This window comes from Ochlerotatus camptorhynchus, unplaced genomic scaffold (assembly GCF_037179485.1).
Source record: "Ochlerotatus camptorhynchus isolate MF236.1 unplaced genomic scaffold, CSIRO-AGI_Acam_v1.1 ptg000304l, whole genome shotgun sequence".
In the NCBI taxonomy this organism is placed as follows: Eukaryota; Metazoa; Arthropoda; class Insecta; order Diptera; family Culicidae; genus Ochlerotatus; species Ochlerotatus camptorhynchus.
Genome location: NW_027040792.1, coordinates 1,557,119 through 1,581,058, shown reverse-complemented (window position 1 = coordinate 1,581,058; position 23,940 = coordinate 1,557,119). Strand labels below are relative to the sequence as shown.

The following is a 23,940-nucleotide window of genomic DNA, read 5'->3' as shown; positions in this document are numbered from 1 at the left end:
TGGTTCGATCGATGTTTCCTGGATGCGCTTGATGCTGTGAGATGTCCCGTGATCGTAAAAATGTCTGGTGGTGAATTTATTTTGATACTCGTCGTTTTGCAAAATGTCAACCTGGCTGGGGACGTAAATCATATTCGATGCATCGTAACATAACCTCTTCCAATATTTGATTGATCTTCGATTGGTGTTTGGTTGAAAAATTTGAATATCGAAGAATAGCACTTTGCTGTGCTGATATAATATGGGGTAATTCGGTTGGATGAGCTAACAATAACTGCAATTTCAAAACCATCGGCTAGAATCTAGATAGAGCTGGAATTAGGGCGTAACAGCCTTTGTAAACAATGACTCCTCTCGTTAATTTCTAGGAATTCAAGGCAGGCCTACACAAACCCACATATCCATCGGGTACGGGAAGTCTTCCCCTTCTCGCTGGTTATGTCGATTTGCCGGGGACAGCCAACACTTTCGAGAAGTCATTGTTCACAAAAGCTGTTACGCCCTAATTCCAGCCCTATCTAGAGATGCTTACGACAGATGGTGACTTGAGTGTGTGACGTCGGAAAAACCCCTCACCCCGCCCCTCACATCAACGGATGAGTTTGGTAAAGGGAATGCTCGATCCGATTCGTACCTTCCTCAAAATTGTCCTTTGCTTGCTTTCTATTTTCTATATACGCACTTAGAGATTATTACCGACTTCGGTAATTTTTTACTGAACTTTCAACAGCTGAACGTTTGGTAAAACTTTGACCCTGATTTCAATCGCTATTTCACTAAATTTTAATTTCAAAACACTGTAAGTCTTGTTTAAATAATCGAGTCTTGCCATTGCGGTGAAGTTTTCTTTGTTTTGATGCTTTATATCTAATGTTTTAAAATGTCTGCTTTTTACCGAACAGTTCAGCTGTTGAAAATTCGGTCAGAACTACCGAAGTCGGTAATCATTTCTAAGTGTGTACAATTTTCACACTGTCGTCCTATAACGGATTTATCAATTCTATACTTTCATCTCCTCATCTATCGTATAAAATAATGTTCACTTTATGTCTGGTATTGACGTTAAGCATCTCCAACTATGTAAATCGTTAATTTCACGCATTATGTAACAAAATCATGATTAGTTAAAATTTATTGTTCAGCAGGTTTCTGATCGATATTGTGCAGGTTAATAATATTTAGACGTAAATGTTACCACATTTTCGAAAATTATTTTAGTAGATTTTTATTTCTAGATTCTTATGACTATCAATGAAGCTTATCTAACTTGCTCAGGTAATTGGCTGGTAATGGCCTTATTGCAATCCACGGTCACACGAGCCCTCTCGAACATCTTCCGGTGCCCCCGGGGAAGTGGCCAATTCTCAACAAGAATCAAAACCCGTCATGCGACATATCAAACTTCATGATTTTTCAAAACTTGGCCGGTAATGGTCTTATAAACAATCCACGGTCCCACTAGCCCTCCCGGGCATGTTTCGATGCCCCCGGAGAAGTGGCCAATTCTCAACAAGACCCAAAACCCGTCGTGAGACATATCAAACTTCATGATTTTACAAAACTTGGCCGGTAATGACCTTATTGACAGTCCACGGTCACACTAGTCTTCCCGGGCATGTTCCGGTGCCTCCAGAGAAGTGGCCAATTTTCAACAAGCACCAAAACCCGTCGTGCGACATATCAAACTTCATGATTTTACCAAACTTGGCTGGTGATTGCCTTATTGACAGTTCATGGTCACCTTTGTCTTCCCGGGCATGTTCCGATGCCTCCGGAAAAGTGGCCAATTCTCAACAAGCACCAAAACCCGTCGTGCGACATATGAAACTCAACAAGCACCAAAACCCGTCATGCAACTTATCAAACTTCATGATTTTACAAAACTTGGCCGGTAATTGCCTTACTGACAGTCCATGGTCACACTAGTCTTCCCGGGCATGTTCCGGTGCCTTCGAAGAAGTGGCCAATTCTCAACAAGCACCAAAAACCGTCATGCGACATATGAAACTGCATGAATTTTCAAAAATGGCCTCTAATGGCCTTATTGACAGTCCACGGTCACACTAGTCTTCCCGGGCATGTTCCGGGGCCTCCGAAGAAGTGGCCAATTCTCAACAAGAACCAAAACCCGTTGTGTGACATATGAAATTTCATGATTTTTAAAAACATGGCCTTATTGACAGTCCATGGTCCCACTATCCCTCCCGGGTATGTTCCGGTGCCCCCGGAGAAGTGGCCAATTCTCAACAAGGCAACAGACCCGTCGTGTGACATATCAAACTTCATGATTTTACCAAACTTGACCGGTAATGGCCTTATTGGCAGTCCACGGTCACACAAGTCTTCCCGGGTATGTTTCGGTGCCTCCGGAGAAGTGGTCAATTCTAAAAAAGGCAACAGACCCGTCGTGTGACATATCAAACTTCATGATTTTTCCAAACTTGACCGGTAATGACATTATTGACAGTCCACGGTCACACTAGTCTTCCCGGTCATGTTCCGGTGCCTCCGAAGAAGTGGTCAATTTTCAACAAGCACCAAAACCCGTCGTGCGACATATCAAACTTGGCCGGTAATGGCCTTATTGGCAGTCCACGGTTCCACTAGCCCTCTCGGGCATGTTCTGGTACCCCTGGCTTATTATGAGTATTTCCGGAGAACTTTGAGATCAGGGTGCCTTCCATTCATTTTGACTAAAAAAATGTTTTAGGAAATTATGGAATAATACGATATTATGATGGTATTTTGTATGTGTAAGGAACAAGACAAATTTTTAAAGTTTGTGTTTGACACATAAAACCTGAAAATTTAGCTTTGACAGAGCCACAATGAGCGATTTTCTGATCGCCTCTTCGCGAAGAGTGAAGAGTGAAGAGTGGGTGAGATAAATGACAAAATCGCTTATTGCGACTCTCATGCAGCAACATTGGCTGGTATTATGTGTCAAACACAAACTCCACAATCTTTTCTTGTTGCTTACACAAACAAAATATTATTATAATATCTTATTGTTCCATAATTTTATAAAACATTTTTTTAGCCAAAATGAATGGAAGGAACCCTGTTTGAGATTATGATCACGGTAATCCCTATACCAGGTAAATATTAGACTGATGCAAAATTTGAAATTTTTGCTCCACAGTGCTCAAACGGTTCCAAATTGGGCCTTGATTAGCCTTCCAAAATTTGAACTCATTTAATGAGAAACTGACTTGGCACAAACCGTTTGAAGTGTATATGGGAATAACTATGGAGAAACCATAATTTCGATTCATATCTATCTCAAAATTCACCAGTTCACTCTACTTCAGAAAATGATAGCTAAGCTTATTGAAAATTTCCTCAGCTACAACTTTGTTGAAGACCAATTTTCAATCATGTCTTATGATTATGCTCAATCATCTGTTCAGCAGGCAACATTGGTGTTCACGGCGCGTAGAATAGAGGACAAACATCATTGCTACTATGTCACACTGCAGAAAACAGTGTTTTCCGCAATACAGTTGCTTAATCTTGCCATAAGATTATCAATCTCTTAAACAATTAATATCTATTTAATTTGACATTTGGCTGAAAAGCCCACCCCTTGGCTAGTTTTTAACCTGGACGTTGGTGGGCGGGCCTAATCTTATGCTTCATAGTGGAGCGTTGGAGACGGTTGGTTTAGGTCCGGCATCGTTGGCTCATGCCGTGACAGAATAGCGTCATGAGCATGCGATGAGGATTACTGAGCTTCCCCTCTCTGATGAACCATTGCATAAGAAAAAAAAAATCAGATTGACCGCCCACGGTTGCTGCTCTGTTATTACCAGATCAGCTGCAATTACACAGAGAACCAACAGATGATGTTTGGGACTAACATTCATCCTCAATGTGTAAGAATTGGAGATCTAATATTGCAGGTCAACTAGGGAATGGGAAGGAATGTGTTGACGTGGTACTCGCTGTGAAGGAAACCTAGAAATCCTCTGCGCTTCCACGAGAAATTACTGGGATGTTGGATGTGAGGAAAGGTTGCACGCACACGCAGGGATCGTTTTTTGGTAGAGCGATTATAATACAAAAACACACACACACACACACACACGCGCGCGCACTCATCCTATTTCTATTTTTAGATCAGGACCCACACTGTGGTAAGTGATGCGATCGGTGTGGTGTGAATCGGTGAAGAATTTGTTTTCATTAAAATCTAGTGGGTATAGAATAAGGCAAAGTGAAAAATTGCAAGGAAGGGGACGGGCCTGGGATTGAACTCCCGACCTTCTGCTCAGTAAGCAGAAACGGTAACCACTGAGCTACCGAGCCTCGTCTTCTGATGAACCATTGCATAAGAGAACCAAAGTTCTAGCCTGAAGTGATAGTATCACACTTGTTACTCCTTTATTTGAAAGCCGCGTTATAGTACGCTTACGTATAGGCACTGACGTTGGGTGCGATACTGCCGTACTATTGTGACATATCCATACGTAATTTTGTGGGACGACATAGTGGAAACGTGTGAGTGTAGTTGGAGCACATACCTTATATAATTTAAAAATCAGCTAGGAAACTAATTTCAAAGTGAAGCATTTTAGTCACTTGAAGGTGTCCCCTGGGTCGATCTAAGATATAATAAATATAGATCAAAGTCAAAGTCAAAATAACTTGAAACACGTTAAATTTTAGATTACATAGCAGTTTAGGTACTTAATAAAGCATGAGTTATGATTGATTAGGTAAATCAGAGATTTCAATTATTTATTAAATTAGACTAATGAGATATCATAATCATCAAACGAACTTAAATAAATTTAGACAGCCTAATATTATTATTATTATTTAGCTTTATTAAGGAGGCTTTCAGCCTTGGGCTGGTTCGCCTCCAAAGACAGCCTAATAACATTAAGTAGATTAACAAAAGAGTTAGGATGCGGGGGGTCCGCTTAGGGAGGCAACTAGCCTTTAAAGCAACTGGCAACTAGCCTTTTCATATATTGTCTGTTCAAAATATGGTTGCTTTAAAATATCAATTTGGTATATAAGTGAAAGGATAAATCAGTGGGAGATGGATTTTCGGTTTCTTTACATTTTGCAACACAAATCTAGTACTATGTGTCATTTCCTCAAAACCCCCCAATAACCGACCTCTTCAATCCCTTCCTTTTCCCATGGCGTTCAAGTGGTCCGTATAAACTATTCAGCCATTACCCTTCCTTTATCCTCGGCTTTGGATTGACTTGCGCTCCCATTGCCCCACCAAACGCTGCAAAATGAAAATGAAAATAGTTTTCCTTAAGTAAATAGAATACGAATGTTAAAGTAGATACATGACAGTTGCTAGTATGCAACCTACGAATTACTCCGAATTACAACCTACGAATTACAAAGGCAACGCAACACAACACATATAGCCAATTTGTGGAGTCTAAAAAACCTATACAATGTTGTTTGAATGAGACATGACGTGTTGGAGAGTTTGGATATTGTTGGTAGCATGATAAATGTATTTCAAACATGCCAAACGTAGAACCTATCAGAACCTAATAAAACAACTTTTATTTTATAGTTCAAAGGCATACTTTTTGCATGAAGATGGTTTGGTTTTCCCGTTTTTGCCCGTTATCAAGATATTTTACATAGAAGTTTATTTTAATGTTAAAAAATGAACCGTCAACCCTATAACAACCTTATGTTTTCTAGTAAAATGCGAACTTCAATGATATCTACAACTTTCTTGGACAAATCGTATTGCTAAAATGAAGCTTTGATTTTTTACCTAACAAAAATTGATTTTTGAGTTTGTTTTATATAAATGTCAATTAACTCATCATACACTCTTATATACGGTATTGACATCTTCAGCAAAGTTTCTAAAATTTGCATTATCTACAACTTAGCTTAACATGTTAATCAGCTTTGGGCATGTTTACAAAATCTAATTTTTCTATTGTCCTTCTACGTGGATAGATCATTATTTTACTGACTTCAAAACAAAGCTACCAACTTTACCCTTCCAAAATAATGTTTAAATACCCAAAATAAAAATAAAACGCACGTTTTTGGTAGGCTTGAACCTAAGAGGAAGAGGAGACAACTGACTTCTTTTGGACTGTGACGTATTCTTTTTCTCTCGTGGAAACGATCATGCAAAAACTAGGGTTAGCTACTCCATTTCCGGTCTATTAAGCACAAGTCGCACAAAGTCTTTCTTAATATAGCGCAGTTCAGCACCAAACGGAATGTTATTATTACTGATGGCTTTCTAATTTATTTACCTTTCCGTACGTACCGTAAGATTTGATAAAGAGAAACCAATCGTTGAGATATTGTCAAAAGTCTAACACAGCTTCTTGACGCCAAACTCGGCCTACGCATCCCAAACTCGGCCTAACGTATTGAAACGCCAATGAATTCACTTCCGCCTATCGGATGAAGATAAAACATGATTTGGTCGGAGCGCTTCTTTTGTTTTTGGGAATAATGGGTGCAAACCTTCATATCACGCGTTCTCATTGACTTCGTTTGGTAGCTTATTAACTAAAGTATCGTACCAAACGCATAATTGACCGAAGTAGTTCTCTATCCTATTTCATTATGGGCGGCCCAGTCGACTGTCAAAATACAAGAAAATAGATTCCCTGTTGTAAAAATTCTCGCGTTTCAGGCGCTGGTTCGTGTTTGACAGAAAATTGGTTCAAAAAAGGCCCCCTATTGTCTCCTCTTCCTCTTAGGCTTGATCCATTGTGCAACTGTATGAATAAATGCAAGCAAAAGAAGACGGAGGACGAAGTCGGAATCAGCCCATCCATCCATCCATAGCGTAGATCCTGGTTTTCTGCAGCTGTTGATAAAATTATTAAAGACATTATAGCCGTTAAATTGAGTTGCGTCACATTGAAGAAATTTCAAGTGATTGACCGGAGGCGGAGAGTTTGGTGAGATCAATTTAGTTATAAGCTAATCAAAAATGTTGTTCCACTATTACTAAATACGCACTGGATTTGGAAACATCGTGTTTTTGAATCTGTAAGTGTGTTGGTAATGGTAATGTTTACATGTTGGTAATGTTTACAAAGGACGTGAATTACCAGGCATTCTGAAATGGGTTGCTGGATCTGCAGTAGACCTATCACATTATAACTCCTGGACTAAAGCTGCTTTAAATAGTAACCTCAAGGATTATTGCATGCAGATTTCTTCCATAATACCACTGCCTGCCAGTGGGGTTTTTTTTTCCTATCTTTGGGACATAATACCACCGCGACCATTACTTTGATCTATTGTGGTGTATCCTCTTTTTATTTATGCGATAACGTAGCGGTAAGCCACTATTGTTTGAGTAACTACCACTACTGTTGTAAGCAATCATCCCAAGCAGGTAATACATTCCTTATGAAATTTATTACCTGATTGGGAGCAGCAGCCCAGATTTCCCAAGGTCTCATCAGACCCTTATCAAGATATCTGCATCGTTTATGAAATAGTGCAACACAGTCACACAGCAAATGTTCAGAGCTTTCACTCTTTAAGTTACAAAAGCGACATTTATCTTCATGAAGTTTACCAATGATTTTCAGGTGATATTTACAAGGACAGTGTCCTGTTATCAAACCAGTGTATGTACTCAAATCTTTTTTTGAAAGATTAAGTAACTTTTGTGTATGAAAAGCGTTCGGCTTTATAAAACGTTTAGATTGCCGAGAATTTAAGGTACTGGTCCAGTTGTACTGTACCTTTGTTTTTTCCCAGTTTTTTAGCTCCATTTTTAAAGCACAAAAAGAAAGTCCAAAGAATGGTTCAGGACCGATGAATTTCGTGGATGACCCTATTTTTGCCAATTGATCAGCTTTTTCGTTTCCTTCGATTCCACAATGACCAGGAACCCAATAAAGGTTAACCGTATTTCGACAGGACAGTTACTGTAACAGTTTAGTACATTCCCACACCAATTTTGACGTGTAAGTTTTTGATTTCAAAGCATTCAGCGCCGCTTGGCTATCTGAACAAATGCATATATTCGCATTTTTATAGTTTCTTTTTATGCAAATCGCTGCACATTCTAAGTCTTAGATCTTAAAGATGGCATATATTTCAGCTTGAAATACTGTCGGCCAATTTCCCATGGACACCGAAAAGTTAACCCCAGGGCCGGTAATACCAGCCCCGACCATATTATCTTGTTTCGAGCCATCTGTATAAAAGATTAATGATCCAGGACTAATATTCAGTCTTCCTGCATCCCAGTCAACGCGAGTCACACCAGGAACTTGGAAATTATGGTTGAAATAATGTCGCTTTAGCATGCAATCTTCGTTCATCAATATTAATGGACTTATCTTAAACTCTTTTAGAATGCTCAAATGTCCAATAAGATCTCCATCGAAGAAATTCATGGACCGTTTGAGCCTTAGAGAACTTTTCTCTGCATCCAGTTGAATAAATTGATGAAGAGGAAGGATATTGAGTAAAGCATCCAAGGCTGTAGAGGGAGTACTACGCATTGCTCCAGTTATGGAAATAGTAGCAAGCCTTTGTTTAGTTTGACTTGTGCCGTTTGTTGCTTAGTTTTCGGCCACCATATAAGTGAGGCGTAGGTAATCCTGGGTTTAACTATAGCCGAGTATACCCAGTGTATCATATTTGGCTTCAGACCCCATTTTTTTTCAAACGTTCTTTTGCAGGTCCAAAAAGCATTTGTTGCTTTTCCTATTTGTTGATCAATATGTTTGTTCCAGCAGAGTTTACTATCTAAAGTTACTCCTAAGAACTTTACTTCTAAAGATAGTGACAGCTTTATGTCTCCTAGTTTAAGATCATTGATAGAGATTTTACGTCTTTTAGTAAAAGGTACAAATCAGTGGCGTCTCGTCCATATGTGCACCTCGTGCACTGCACAGTCTCAAATTTTCAAAAAGTAAAATTTATATTTCATAAAAATTAAGAGGCAAAAATTTAATACTCAATTAAAACCATTTTTGTACGCCTTATTTATTGGTTTCATATGGATAGTAACTGAATTATCCACCACATCACTGGATAGTAGCTGAATTGTTAACCACATCGCTGCTCAAACTCCGTTTTACCCACCACTGAAAGAAATGTACGTAAAACAGAAGCGAGGCATAGCGTTCTTGTTTTCACGTACGGGCACGCTGGGATTTTACCACGTGCAGACAACACTCTTTTTGGGCTTCTATGGCGAATGAGCGACGCAAAACAAGCAAGGAAAATATGCCTTCGTTCTACCAAAGCCACCGCATGCTTAGTTCTCCCAGTCTGAGCACTTATGCTTGTGCACCAGAAACGCTCGTATTTACAACCAGATCAGTTGTATATGTATTGAAGTCCCGTAAGCATAATTGCCGCTGTGTTAGTGTATATTTTGTGCACTTCTATCTTTGCACAGTTTAAAGAGAAGAGAATAAATTGGAACGTATAAGCTACGTCGCATTTGAGTTTCTCTCTGAATTGATTGAATCTTGGAGAGCCGTCATTCGTTGTATACCTACCTACACGCACACATCGAATTTTTAAATTTTTAAATTTTCTCACTGCCATGCTGCATTTCATTGAGTAGCCTCAGAGCATTGATGGAATATTGTTCATAGCATAGTGCAAAATTAAATAAGAATCATGGAACAGGATATTGTTGATGACCTCCTGAAAAGACCGTTTGCCAGAAGATCCATGGAGGAATAAATGCTTATTGCGAGAATGGACGTCCCACGACCAAAGTTGGACAACTTGAAAACGACATGTAAAAGAAATGGTAAAATCATAACGCGGAACTTTGCCGAAAATGGACAAGTGGAAATTGTTGGTTGTGTCATGCTCGAGGAAATTGCGCGGGAAGTGGAGCATTTCGAGGAAATCGCAATTGTCGACAACTCTACGCTACTGTTTAGGAAACGGTGAGTAACGATGACAAATATCATAAACATGAGACTTAAAAAGAAAATCAGTGTTTCTATGCAAGAGTAAGCAAAACTGGTAGCAGAACTGTTTCCCATCATCATTTCGTTTATTTTTTATGCAGGTACCCCCGCCGAAAGATTTGTATCCCATTTTTTTTATTATGCATCAAAAATGGCTTCTACTGTTACAGACAAAATATAAATAAAATAGGTGCACAACTAGTGAATTTTCTCACGTGACGCCACTGGGTACAATAGTTGTTTTTGTAGGATTGATATTCAATCCCTCATCTTTGCACCACGATAGTGTGAATTTTAATGCTTTTTGCATTCTTTCGGAAACAACTTTATCGAATTTTCCACGGACTATAATGACAATGTCATCCGCAAACCCAATTATTTCGAATCCTTGGTGCTTTAGTTTTATAAGAAGGATATCAACAACTAGGGACCACAGAAGGGGAGAAAGAACACCTCCTTGAGGACAGCCTTTTACAGCTGTTACTTTCACTACTGAATCTCCTAGATTAGCTGATATTTCTCTTTTGGATAGCATTTCTACAACCCAGTTGACTATGTTTTTATTAAAACCACGATTTCTCATGGCGCTTATCATAGACGTGAAAGATGCATTATCAAATGCACCTTCAATATCAAGAAACGTTGCTAGTAGAATGTCCTTAGCCGCAAAGGATTTTTCTATTTTATTAATAAGAGAATGAAGAGCTGTTATTGTTGACTTGCCTGACTGGTAAGCAAATTGTGTCTTACATAATGGTTTATTAAGAAGTATTTCTGATTTGACATATTCATCTATGAGTTTTCCATTAATTTCAAAAATATTGATGGCAGGCTTATTGGTCTAAATGATTTTGGTGAAGATTTATCTCTTTTGTTCGCCTTTGGTATGAATACCACTCGGACTTGTCTCCATTTTTTTGGGATGTATCTCAATAAGAAACTAGACTTGAACAATTTAACTAAAACAGGAATAATTATAGATTTACAATTTTGAATATGTGCTGGAAATTTTTTTTGTTTCATTTGAGTTTTCAGTAAAATGTCCGTCAGTCTTTTTGAGAGTTCCAAGACCGTTAGAATGATCTTTTGAGAGAACTTTTTGAAGTCTTGCTGTTTCAGGAGTGTTTTCTATGTTTTCACACATGTGTCTCCAATCTTTCCGCTTGGATCTTCTTATTTCTCTGTTATATTCAGTTAACGCCTCTTTATATTGAGGCCAGTTTGAAGTAAATTTTGCACGGTTTCCTAGCTTTTTTCCGTAATTTTTCTAATCTATCATTCCACCAGGAAACATCTCTATTAGTCGAGCGCTCCTTTGTAGGACAACTGGCATTGTAAGCCTGATTCATGCTAGTTATTAAGTCATTAGCAACTTTTTCTAGCTTTGTAATGGCATCAATATTATTGAAAATGGGTTCATGTTGACTCTTCATAATTGTGCTATATAGTTCCCAATTTGTTTTACGAGGATCTTTATAAACCTCCTTCAGTATATCATTAGCCTTAAATTCAAACATAATTTGTTTATGATCAGATAAAGAAATTTCGTCTGATACATGCCAATTTACTATTCGATCAGAAAGTATTGAACTACAAAGAGTAACCTCGGATCAATGGATTCTTAAATTCGCGCGAAAAGTGATTCCTCGCGAAAACGCGAATTCGGTAGACGAAATCAGTCAGCCTTTTTCAATGGTGGAACTTTCACTCGCTCTCCTTTCGTGTGGCAATTCTGCCCCGGGATCTGATAGAATCAAGTTCAACTTGCTGAAAAACCTCCCAGACGTCGCTAAGAGGCGCATGTTGAACTTGTACAATCAGCTCTTGGAGCTCAATATTGTTCCCGACGATTGGAGACGAGTGAGGGTGATAGCCATTAAAAAGCCTGATAAACCCGCGTCGGATCACAATTCGTATCGGCCCATCGCGATGCTGTCGTGTATTCGGAAATTGATGGAGAAAATGATCCTTTTTCGCCTCGACAAATGGGTTGAGACGAACCACCTTCTTTCAGATACTCAATTTGGTTTCCGTAGGGGTAAGGGAACGAACGATTGTCTCGCGTTGCTTTCCTCGGAAATTCAGTTAGCATTCGCTAAGAAAGAGCAAATGGCTTCTGTCTTCTTGGATATCAAGGGGGCTTTTGATTCAGTATCCGTTGAAGTTCTTTCAGAGAAACTCCACATTTGTGGATTGTCTCCATTAATTAATAATTTTTTGTACAATTTGCTGTCAGAAAAACATATGAGCTTTTCTCATGGAAACTCTACAGCTTTTCGATTTAGCTACATGGGTCTCCCCCAAGGCTCATGTTTAAGCCCCCTTTTGTACAATTTCTACGTTAGAGAAATTGACAATTGTCTTAATGACAATTGCACGTTGAGACAACTTGCAGATGACGGCGTAGTGTCTATCACAGGGCCAAAAGAGGTTGACCTGCAAGGACCCTTACAGGATACCTTGGACAATTTGTCTACTTGGGCTATTCAGCTAGGTATCGAATTCTCCACGGAGAAAACTGAGTTGGTCGTTTTTTCTAGGAAGCATAGCCCAGCACAACCGAAGCTTCAACTTTTGGGTAAACCGATCACTCATTCCATGTCTTTTAAATATCTCGGGGTCTGGTTCGATTCCAAATGCACCTGGAGATCCCACATTGAGTATCTGAGACGAAAATGCCAACTAAGGATCAATTTCCTTCGATCAATTACCGGAACGTGGTGGGGAGCCCATCCACAAGATCTTCTGACGTTGTACCGGACAACGATTTTATCGGTTTTAGAGTACGGTAGTTTTTGCTTCCAGTCGGCAGCTAAAACGCACATCATCAAGCTGGAACGGATCCAGTATCGTTGTCTTCGTATCGCGTTAGGATGCATGCACTCGACTCATACTATGAGTCTCGAAGTGCTGGCGGGCATGTTGCCACTATCCGTCCGTTTTTCAGAGTTATCTCTGAGGCTCCTCACCCGTTGCGAAGTAATGAACCCACTGGTGATCGAAAATTTTGAGAAGCTTCTGGAGCTAAATCCTCAAACATGTTTTATGACTTTATACTACCTATATTTAACACAGGATGTCAGCCCTTCAAGAAATATTCCCAATCGTGTAATCTTCTCCGATTTCGGCAATTCAGTGAATTTTGATTTATCTATGACGCAGGAAATCCGCGGAATTCCAGAGCATCAACGTCCTATGATTGCTCCATCATTATACTCTGCAAAGTTTGGCCATGTTGATTCTGCAAGAACGTTTTTCACAGATGGATCTCTAATAGAGGAGTCCGCTGGTTTTGGTGTATTTAATGAATTTCATAGCGCCTCTCGAAAACTTGAAGCTCCTTGTTCTGTGTATGTGGCTGAACTGGCAGCAATTCACTACACTTTGGAAACTATTGCTTCACTTCTTCCAGACCACTACTTTATTTTTACGGATAGTCTCAGCTCTGTCGAGGCTATCCGTTCCATTAGGCCGGTAAAGCACTTCTCGTATTTTCTCTTGAAAATACGAGAACTGCTTAGTACTTTATCCGTGCGCTCTTTCATCATCACCTTCGCGTGGGTCCCTTCGCATTGCTCAATTTTGGGCAATGAGAAGGCGGATTCACTTGCGAAGGTGGGCGCTATGGAAGGCGACATTTATGATCGACAGATCGCCTATAGTGAATTTTTCTCTATTTATCGTCAGCAGTCGCTCGTTAGCTGGCAGCATCAATGGAGTGAAGGGAGCTTGGGACGATGGCTACATTCAATTATCCCTAAGGTGTCGAAGTTTGCATGGTTCAAAGGATTGGACTTGAGTCGAGACTTCATACGCGTGATGTCTCGTCTCATGTCCAATCACTATTGTCTAAACGCTCACTTGTTCCGTGTGGGGTTGGGAGACAGCAATCTCTGTGAATGTGGACAAGGTTACCAGGACGCTGATCACATCCTTTGGTCTTGTGCGGAGTATCGTGGAGTCAGATCACATTTTTATGATTCCCTTCGGGCTCGAGGTAGACAACCTAATGTTCCAGTTCGGGATATTTTGGCTAGACGCGATCTGGAGTTTATGAAACTCATATATGTTTACTTTAAGGATATTAACCTTAGATTGTAAGTTTGATTAACCTTGTGTTTAGTTTGTATTTTGTACGTGTGGTTTTTTTTTTCAATGTTTGTTTTCAAGATGAATAGAAATAATTTCATGCTTTAGGATTAATTAAATAGTTGTATCGTAAACCACATTTCAAACCAACTTCTTCCCTTTTCCCATCCAAAAAATTGTAAATCTCCACTAACCTCGAGACAACCGCGAGTACTCGGTCCAGTTCCTTTAACTTTAAATTTAAGACAGTAATAATGTATAACGCAAAGGATAACTCGGCTCTGTAAAGTTTATTCGATTGAGCCTGTACAAATAAAGTAATTATAAAAAAAAAAAAAAACAAAGAGTAAGGTCCAAAACTTCTTCCCTTATCGCATTAACAAATGTCGGGGAGTTCCCTTTGTTACATATGTCAATATTATGTTGTGAAATGAAATCAAATAGACACTCACCCCTTTTGTTGATTCCGGAGCTGCTCCATATCGTATGATGAGCGTTTGCATCACATCCGATGATAAAAGCCTTATTTTGGTTTCTGTAATGAGAGACGAACGCTGCAACTTCTGGAGGAGGTGCATCTTCAATATCGCCAGGAAAATATGCGGATGCCACGTAGAGCATCGTTTTTCCTTTTGTCGTTGGCACCTCTAGTGAAACTGCAGCAATATCTCTATTGATGAATTCTGTAATTGGTGTAATTTTGGCATTAATATTGACAAGAATTGCAGCTCTTGGCATGAGCTGAGAATTGTCATATATTAACTTACACGGTTGTGTAGGCATTCCTAAGATCCTGCTTTTATAAGTCCAAGGCTCTTGAAGTAAGGCTACATCCAGTTTTCCTTTGATAAATGTTTTGCTGAGAATAGCTGAAGCTGCCTTTGCGTGATGAAGGTTTTCTTGTATAAACTTAATGCTTGTTCCAGTCATTTTTGTGAGCTTGTGGGGGTTAGATTGAAAACCCAAAAATTGGTTCAAAAATGAATTTTTGGAAGCGAGTTGCAGTCTGGGTCTTTTTTGTCACGCTAATACACAATGTGTCACTTTTTTTTTGTAGCGCCACTCCTAGAGGTCGCTGAAAGTTTCTTTTTATAGCAAAATATTTGTTTCCGAATGTTAGGAAAAGTCAGGAAATTGCCAGTATCTATCATATTTCGTAACAAAGTTACAGCTTTTTTAAAGTGACGTCGGGTCAAAAAAGACCCGAATGCACTAAACCTTCCTAGTTAGCTAAATAAGTGTTAAAGTTAAAGTTAAATTGAACTCTTCCGATTTGGACTAAATATAGAGGACATCTTTAGATATCAATTGTTGGTTTATTTGTTCCGAAGACATTGATAAAAGAAAGTAGTGCTTCCTTGAAAATCACGAAAAATAGAAAATGCTCCCCTGGACCGAGGGGTACTTCGATCGGCATAAAAATTTGGATTCATAAAATTTAGACCAAATTAAACATCTCCTCCAAATTTGGTCCAAATCGCAATAGGTTAATAGGCATCCCGTGCCTCGGATGTATTTTTCAAGTAAAGTAATGAAATTGGGTTGTTAGTGGAATGCTTTAAATAAAACAGAAAAAAACAGGTTATCCTCCAATTAATTCCACTTAATTAATTTGTGTATCCATGACAGAAAAAATATAATTAAGTGGAATTAAATGGAGGATAACTTGTTTTTGCTGTTTTATTTAAAGCATTCCACTAGCAACCCAATTTCATTACTTCATTATAATGGCTACCAAGCCTTTTGGGATTTTCCTTACTAAAGAGTTGTTTGGATTTTCCTTTTTTTACTTTCCATAACTCTTGGGTTATTAGTTATGCATGTTTCGATTCCGATTCACGTTGTAGTTTGATTTTTATATCTGTGATCTTAACATGTTTCGGGGATGAGTTCTTAAGGGGGTTAGATTTCAATGAGGGGGGCAACACATCAAAATTTCAATTTTAGATACTCAAAGCATCTCACACTAGCGAATCAGTCTTCGTAAAATCTTCTTTCATTTCTCGCATCTACTTGCATCGCGCATCATCTTTTTGCAGGAAATCTTCAGAACCGCCATCAATCTTCATTCTATCTGCTCGGCGTGTGCGCATAATCTTTCCTGCAGCGTAGATAGAGTCGGCCCCCTCGTATTTCGATAAGTCTTTAGTGGGATTCACACTGATGAATACTGCACTTTGTAGTTGAAATACGTATCTGTTATGAATATAAAAATTAATTAAGTAGAATGAAATGGAACCTGTTTTTGTTTAATTGTTTCAGAGTCATTTTGAGTCCGAAAGGCCATTTCGTTGTCTTTAATGTGATTATTGGAATTCATTATTTTTTTTATACCCAATATAAGTTGTAGAACCGGAAAATTTTCAAATATTGACCATGAAATCCAGGATAAATCCTGGAATGTTGAAATAGAAATTCAGTTGCTGCCCTGCCCAAACCGTCAAACCAGACTCAAACTACTGAAATTGTATGAATAAATATGCTGGAATGTCCTTGTAGATAGGTGCATAGATCATCCAACCAATAAATCGCCAGACATATTTCCATTGACCTCCAAGTCGAACCTCTAAGCAGCATATCGCATCGGATCGCCACCGCCACCGATGTCGAAAAATTCTTCACTCCGTTCGCTAATTTCGCAAAAATGCAAAACAAATAATGCTTCTAAGCTTAATCTAAAACCAGAAAACACCGATCACCAACAGTGGGGGCAAACGGGTTTGATTTTTCAAATCAAACCAGTGGACATTTGGGTACATCGCGCTTCTCTCTCTCTCACGCACACGCCGTGTGGCAGAAGAGTAAATTTATGCAAATCCAGAACCACATCGGTTTGAATTTTCTCGGGAAAAGTGCTTGCAAAAACACAATAATATCGAGGCTCATGCTTAACCTTTGATATTTTCTCCCGTTGGCTTGTTTTGATCGTTCCAGAACCTGAGTTCCGATTCTAATCGGAGCGAAGGTTTTCGACCTTAAATTTGGATTGAATTTAAATTTCTTTTCGGCGGCACCGTATGGCGATTAGATTCTAACCAATCAAGCCAAACTGGTTCTTTGATTTGTGTTGGTGTGTGTGTGAAGAGATGCAAAATCGCAGCTTTTAATACGAAATTAAAACATACCACTCATTTTGCACCTGTCACATATGAGTTCTGGTAAATACCAAAATAAAACAAAGTTCAGTCAATAAAATCACACCGCGCATGCACAAACAACGCAATCCCAATTTACATCATTTCCATAATCTTTCGGAAGAATTCCTAAACAGCTGCTCAGCTGTGCGTTGATGAAGCTTCGTCGTCGACAGAAACCGGTCAATGGGTGAACAAAACAACCCTTAGCCACAGCAGCTCCATCGAGTTGCAACCTTGCCCAAGGTAGGTAGGGGTGTTTTGCTGCTTTGATATCGTAAATAATCGGATCTCAGAGAGCATAGTGTGACGATCGTAATTCATTGTCAACCGTCGTCCAATCGGATGGAGACGCCAAGTGCTTGTTAGAGCCCTTCCTTGGAAAGATTTGCGGGGAGAGGGGAGGGTTTAAATATCAACGGGATTTTCGACGGAATCGACCCTGACCAAATAAATTCGACCACGACAACGCCAACAACTGTTTTGACGGTTCTATTTCCAGTTGGCTACCTTGTCCAAAGCAGGAAAATAAAAGTATGGTGCCATAGTGAAAATCAAATCTCTTGTCCGGTGTCAGTGTCATACATCCATCACGGATGGACGGGGGAGAAAACTATCAATTCGAAGTGATGCATCCGGGGCAGAAAACCGACATGGGAACTTATAATTGGTTTGTTCCATCCAAAAAGGCCGGATCGTTGTGATTTGGCTGTGACACCGACCGGTCTCGGTCTCGGTGATAAATGACTTGGCACATCATTGGTGAAAAACGGCTTTTCCATTCGCTCTACTGGTTTTGTCCTGCTGTCCGGTACAGTCTGAACATTACCGGTACAAGTTCAAGTTGTAGTGGAAATTATGTGAATTAGATCAGGATAAAAACACAGAGCGGTTTCCTGTTGCATGTTGCTGTGTATGTCAGCTTTTTTTTAAAAGATTTATTAGCTTTTAAAATAAACGAATGTCTTGGAAGTTCTCAAAACATGTCTTGAAGTTTGAACAATTCTAATGCTTCCGAAACTTTTCCGATCATTTTTAAGTTTGCCTGAACCTCCCAGAACAAAATTGATACAATCGTAAAAGTTGAATAGTATTATCCCTTTTCTCAAAAATGATTTTTTAAGGTCAACAATTAAATACAGTATCGATTGAAAAATTAAACAATACTGATGAAATCAAGCTTCGATTTCTCGAGAATCAAACTCCATGTAACACAAATTCATAGAATTATGTTGGGTACATTGCTATTCCACCAAAAACCAGTCATGCAAGGGTTATATAAACTGTTATAGAACAAGTGCGCTGCTTGGGACATAAGTTAAAACCTCATGGTTTTGTGATACGTTTGAAAAAAGGAACTAACTAAATGTTACCATTTCCAAATCCAAAACAATAATCAACATAATAGAATCGCCGTCCGGTCCGTCGTCCGTGAATCCGCTGACTATGAGCATGATGATTGTGACTGCTCCTCGAAGGAGACCTAATGCTGCTGCTAGTTGATGTTGATGAAAGGTTTTGATTTGATTGATCCTTGTGTATGAAATTCGAATTGTTTCTGGAACACTCGGTCCTTAACTCATGTACTACACCCAACCGTGTAAAGTATTGTATGAAAATGAACGAAATCTGATCAGATGCTGTAATGTGGTCGTAGGAAGGGTTGTGGGACAAAATTTCGAAAGGACAAAAGATCGAATAACAAAACGGTGAATGACAAAATGTCCAAAGGACAAAAGGTCGACTGTACGAAAGGTCGACAGATGTGAAGGGGGACAAAAGGTAGAATTATGAGAAGAGGGACAAAAGGTCGAATGCACAAAATGTCAAATGGAGAAGAGGTCGAATGGACAAAAGGTCGAATCCATCCGATCTTTTTTATTTTGTCCCTCTTTGAATCGATCAACATTTTGTCCCTTTTCAATCATTCACACTTAGTTTTTTCCACCGAACAAATTTACAAATCTCGGCAAAAATAAGTTTCACTTAGGTCTCAGCAAAAATGGTATGTGATTGCTGTGTCTCGGCAAACAAATGAAATGTTAGCTGAGATCTCAGTAAAACTTGTTTTGCCGAGAAAAAACTTAGTGTGTTTGATCTATTGTCCATTCGATCTTTTATCCCCCTTATCATTCGGCCTTTTGTCCATTCGACCTTTTGTACACTTGGCCTTTTGTCCATTCGAAATTTTGAACCTCTTTGAACCATTCGACCTTGTTTCCATTCGACCTTTTGTCCATTCGGCCTGTTGTTTATTCGACCTTTTGTCCATTCATCTTTTTGTTCGCCTTCCCATCATTCTCCCTATGGCTACCTTCTCATCATTCGACCTTTTGTCGTTGGACTTTTTGACATTCAACTTTTTGTTTTTCGACCTTTTGTCATACAATCGTAGGAAGACTTTTCGAAAAATTAATCTTAGCATTTTTTTTAAAGAAAATACATTTCGACTTTAATGTATTGTACTATTGTTATTTGTGAAGAAAACTGCAAGGGACAGCCCTATGGGGTTGTACGCAATGGTGACGTAGGGCTACGTGGTCTTGTAGAATAAATCCTGTTTGTTAACTGCAGCAGGAGCTTGTGTTTTGTGTAGGAATAGGAATTTGAGCGCGGCTCTGTTTGTTTATACTCACGAACTCACGAAGAGCTACTGATGCCGATCAATAGCGGAGTGGCTTCTTCCTCCTTCTATGGATGCTCATGTGGGCTGCAGCTCGCTGCTTGCAGGCAGCCTTTCGTTGTGTACTGGAGAACACCACCACTCAACACGCGGTGATTGAATAAACATCGTTTGGCCAGACCGGATGGAATTCAACTTTGAAATCTGTGTTGGGGAAATCCATTTGTTGCAGGAAATCGGTGGTAATTTTAATTATCATAGCAACAGTTGCACATTCGTGCAATTTTCAATACTGACATTTTGAAAAATAATTAAATTGAAGAGATGCGTAGAAATATTTCTGATCGATTGGTGATAAAATTATTGAAATTGGTTCAAGGGCAGCTGAGTTATAAACGTTCGAAGTCTTTCATAATTTTGTTACGTGTTCTATTTTCGGTTTTCACAAAGTGTATAGAAGTCGCATAGAAATCACAGACGTAGTCCTACGTCAAAAAAGTTCAAACAATTTACTCAAAGTTTATGTTTTACGATTTTGGTCAATTTTTGAAGTGTCCATTGTGTACAGGTAGCTTATTTTAAATTTTGACGTTGCCTAGTAAACAAAGTCCATTAAAATTTAGGATGAAATTCGTCAGTTCCAAATTCGTCCAGATTTAAAATGGAGACTTGGGCAGTAAACCGAAGAGTTTGTGTAATAAATTTCGTCACGGTGCACTGAAATTAATATTTTGTTCCTGACCCGATGTTTTGATAACTGTGCAAGAACTTGCTTGGTGAAGAAATTAGCACCATGCCTAAAAACAAGATATGGCAAACTGCACCAGTTTACGAAAACCGCGGATGGTCCCTTACGAGACCATGATGAACCGCAAGGTTTTTCAAAGTACAGTTTAGGTTAAATGTTCTAAATTCTTCGTCACGCTGGTTCTTGAACAGTATCGGATTCATAGAAAATTCGCACATTTAATTGAACCGCTATAAACAACAACAAAATTACATTTTAAAGATTTTTTTACTTAGGTGTGTTCATTTATAAATTGGTCACCTTTCCGGAGTTCTTGGAACCCGTTCCAAAACCATCGGATGGCCAATGTTGCCCGGAGATGTTGACATGGCCTCTACTGAATTTTTCATGAAATTCTGCAAATTTGAAAATGATAAACTGGCCACATCTACGGTTTCTCCGAAACCTGTTCCGAGACCACAGGGTGGCCAAGTCATGTTTTTTTTTTGTTAATTTCTTTATTTGTACAGGCTCAATCGAATAAACTTTACAGAGCCAAGTTATCATTTTCTTTATACATTATAAATGCCTTATATCTAAAATTAAAGGATTTGAACCCATTACTCGCGGTCTTCTCGAGGTTAGTGGATGACAATTGTTTGGATCGGGAGAGGGAAAAGGAGATTTGGAATATGATTTATAATTCAAAAATTTCACTATTTCTAAAACATATACTTAATCCTATCGACGTTATATCAACTCTGTAATTATACAATTATTACAGAAACAAATCTACCAAAAAACACACACACACATACACAATACAAACTAAACACAAGGTTAATCAAACTTACAATCTATGGTTAATATTTTTCAAGAAAACATATATGAGTTGCATAAACTCCAGATCGCGTCTAGCCAAAATATCCCGAACTGGAACATTAGGTTGTCTTCCTCGAGCCCGAAGGGAATCGTATAACTCAGATCTAACTCCACGGTGCTCAGCACATGACCAAATAATGTGATCTGCGTCCTGGTAACCTTGTCCACATTCACAGAGATTGCTGTCCCCCAGCCCAACGCGGAACAAGTGGGAGTTTAACGAATAGTGATTGGACATGAGGCGAGACATCACACGAATGAAGTCTCGACCCACCTCCAAACCTTTGAACCAAGGACAAGTCATGTTGACATGGTCTCTGATGAATTCTTCATAAAAATCAGCAAATGTTAAGGTGTCGCACGACTTGGTTCTATGAAAATGATAGCATTGGCTACCTTTTCAGGGTTCCCGGAACCTGTTCCGAGACCACCACATGATCAATGTTGCCCCAGACATGTTGAAATGGCCTCTGAGGAATTCTTCATGAAATTCTGCGAATTTTGCGGTGTTGCACGAATTGGTGCTATGAAAATTATAAATTGGTCACCTTTCCAGGGTTCCCGGGACCTGTTCCGAGACCACCGGATGGCCAATGTTTCCCCGGACATGTTTACATGGTCTCTGCTGAATTCTTCATGAAATTCTGCGGATTTTAAAGTGTCGTACGACTTGGTGCTATGAAAATAAAAAACTGGTCACCTTTCCGGGGTTCTTGGAACTTGTTCCGAGACCGCCAGGTGGCCAATATTGCCCCGGACATGTTGACATGGTCTCTGATGAATTCTTCATGAAATTCTGCGAATTTTGAGGAGTCGCACGATTTGGTGCTATGAAAATGATAAACTGGTCACATCTCCGGTGCCTTCGGTCGGAACCTGTTTCGGGACCACCAGGTGGCCAATGTCGAATTAGACAGTACACATAATCTCTGATGAATTCTTCATGAAATTCTGCGGATTCTAAAGTGTCGTACGACTTGGTGCTATGAAAATGATAAACTGGCCACCTTTCCGGGGCTCTTGGAACTTGTTCCGAGAACACCAGGTGGCCAATGTTGCCCCGGACATGTTGACATGGCCTTTGATGAATTCTTCATGAAATTCTGCGAATTTTGAGGAGTCGCACGATTTGGTGCTATGAAAATGATAAACTGGTCACATTTCCGGTGCCTTCGGTCGGAACCTGTTTCGGGACCACCAGGTGGCCAATGTAGAATTAGACAGTACACATAATCTCTGATGAATTCTTCATGAAATTTTGTGAATTTTTAAGTGTCGTGCGGATTGGTTCTATGAAAATTATAAATTTAGCACCTTTTCGGGGTTCCTGGAACCTGTTCCGAGACCACCGCATGGCTAATATTGCCCCGGACATGTTGACATGATCTTTGCTGAATTCTTCATGAAATTCTGCAAATTTTGAAGTGTCGCCCAACTTGGTTCTATGAAAATCATAAATTGTAAATTGGTTACCTTTCCGGGGTTCCCGGAACCTGTTCAAAGAACACCGGATGACCAATGTTGCCTCGGACATGTTGACATAGCCTTTGATGAATTCTCCTTGAAATTCTGCAAATTTTGTCTCTACTTAATTCTCCATGAAATTCTGCGAATTTTGAAGTGTCGCCCGACTTGGTTCTATGAAAATGATAAATTGGGCACCTTTCCAGGGTTCTCGGAACCTGTTCCCAGACCACCGGATGGTTAATGTTGCCCTGGAAATCTTGATATGGTCTCTGATGAATTTTTCATGAAATTCTGCGAATTTTGAGGAGTCGCACGACTTGGTTCTATGAAAGTGATAAACTGGCCACATCGCTGGTGCCTTCGGACCCTGTTCCTGAACCACCAGGTGGCCAATGTCTAATTAGACAGTACACATAATCTCTGATGAATTCTCCATGAAATTATGTGAATTTTGAGGTGTCGCACGACTTGGTTCTATGAAAATAATAAATTGGCCTGTTCCGGGGCCAGCCGGATTCTGTTCCATGATCACCGGATAGCCTATGTTTTCCTGGACAGTACGCATGGGCAATGGTATACATTCTGATTGCAATTTACACCATATTTAGCTTTTTGAAATGCACGGCAGATGCATTTTACGACAATTGGCTAAACCTTGATCATTCCGACACGGATTCTGGGTGGTCAACTCCGGCCAATCCTTCGGACGCTGTTCCAGGATCGCCAGGTGTCCAATGTTGCTTTAGACAGTTGACATGGTTTTTGCCATGAAATTCTGTGTCGTACGAATTGGTGCTATGAAAATTATAAATTGAGCACCTTTCCAGGGTTCCCGGAACCTGTTCTGAGACCACCGGATGGCCAATGTTGCCCCGGGCGTGCTGGCATGGCCTTTGATGAATTCTTCATGAATTTCTGCATATTTTGAGGAGTCACACGACTTGGTTTTATGAAAATTGTAAATTGGGCACCTTGCTTTGTTCGATGAACATGTTTCAAGCTACATTTTGTTTATTTCTCATTCATTCTTTGCTAAAATTCATAATGATGAATACAATTGGACAAGGATGATATCATTGCTAAGATTTGTTTGGGTGCAAA

The 23,940-nt window shown here is 39.5% G+C and overlaps 1 protein-coding gene across 1 annotated transcript in view; it reads left to right on the top strand.

Annotated features, from left to right (window-relative positions):
• goe (gone early) overlaps positions 1-23,940 on the top strand; it is a 284,648-nt gene that overhangs the window by 213,116 nt on the left and 47,592 nt on the right. The window lies entirely within an intron of this gene.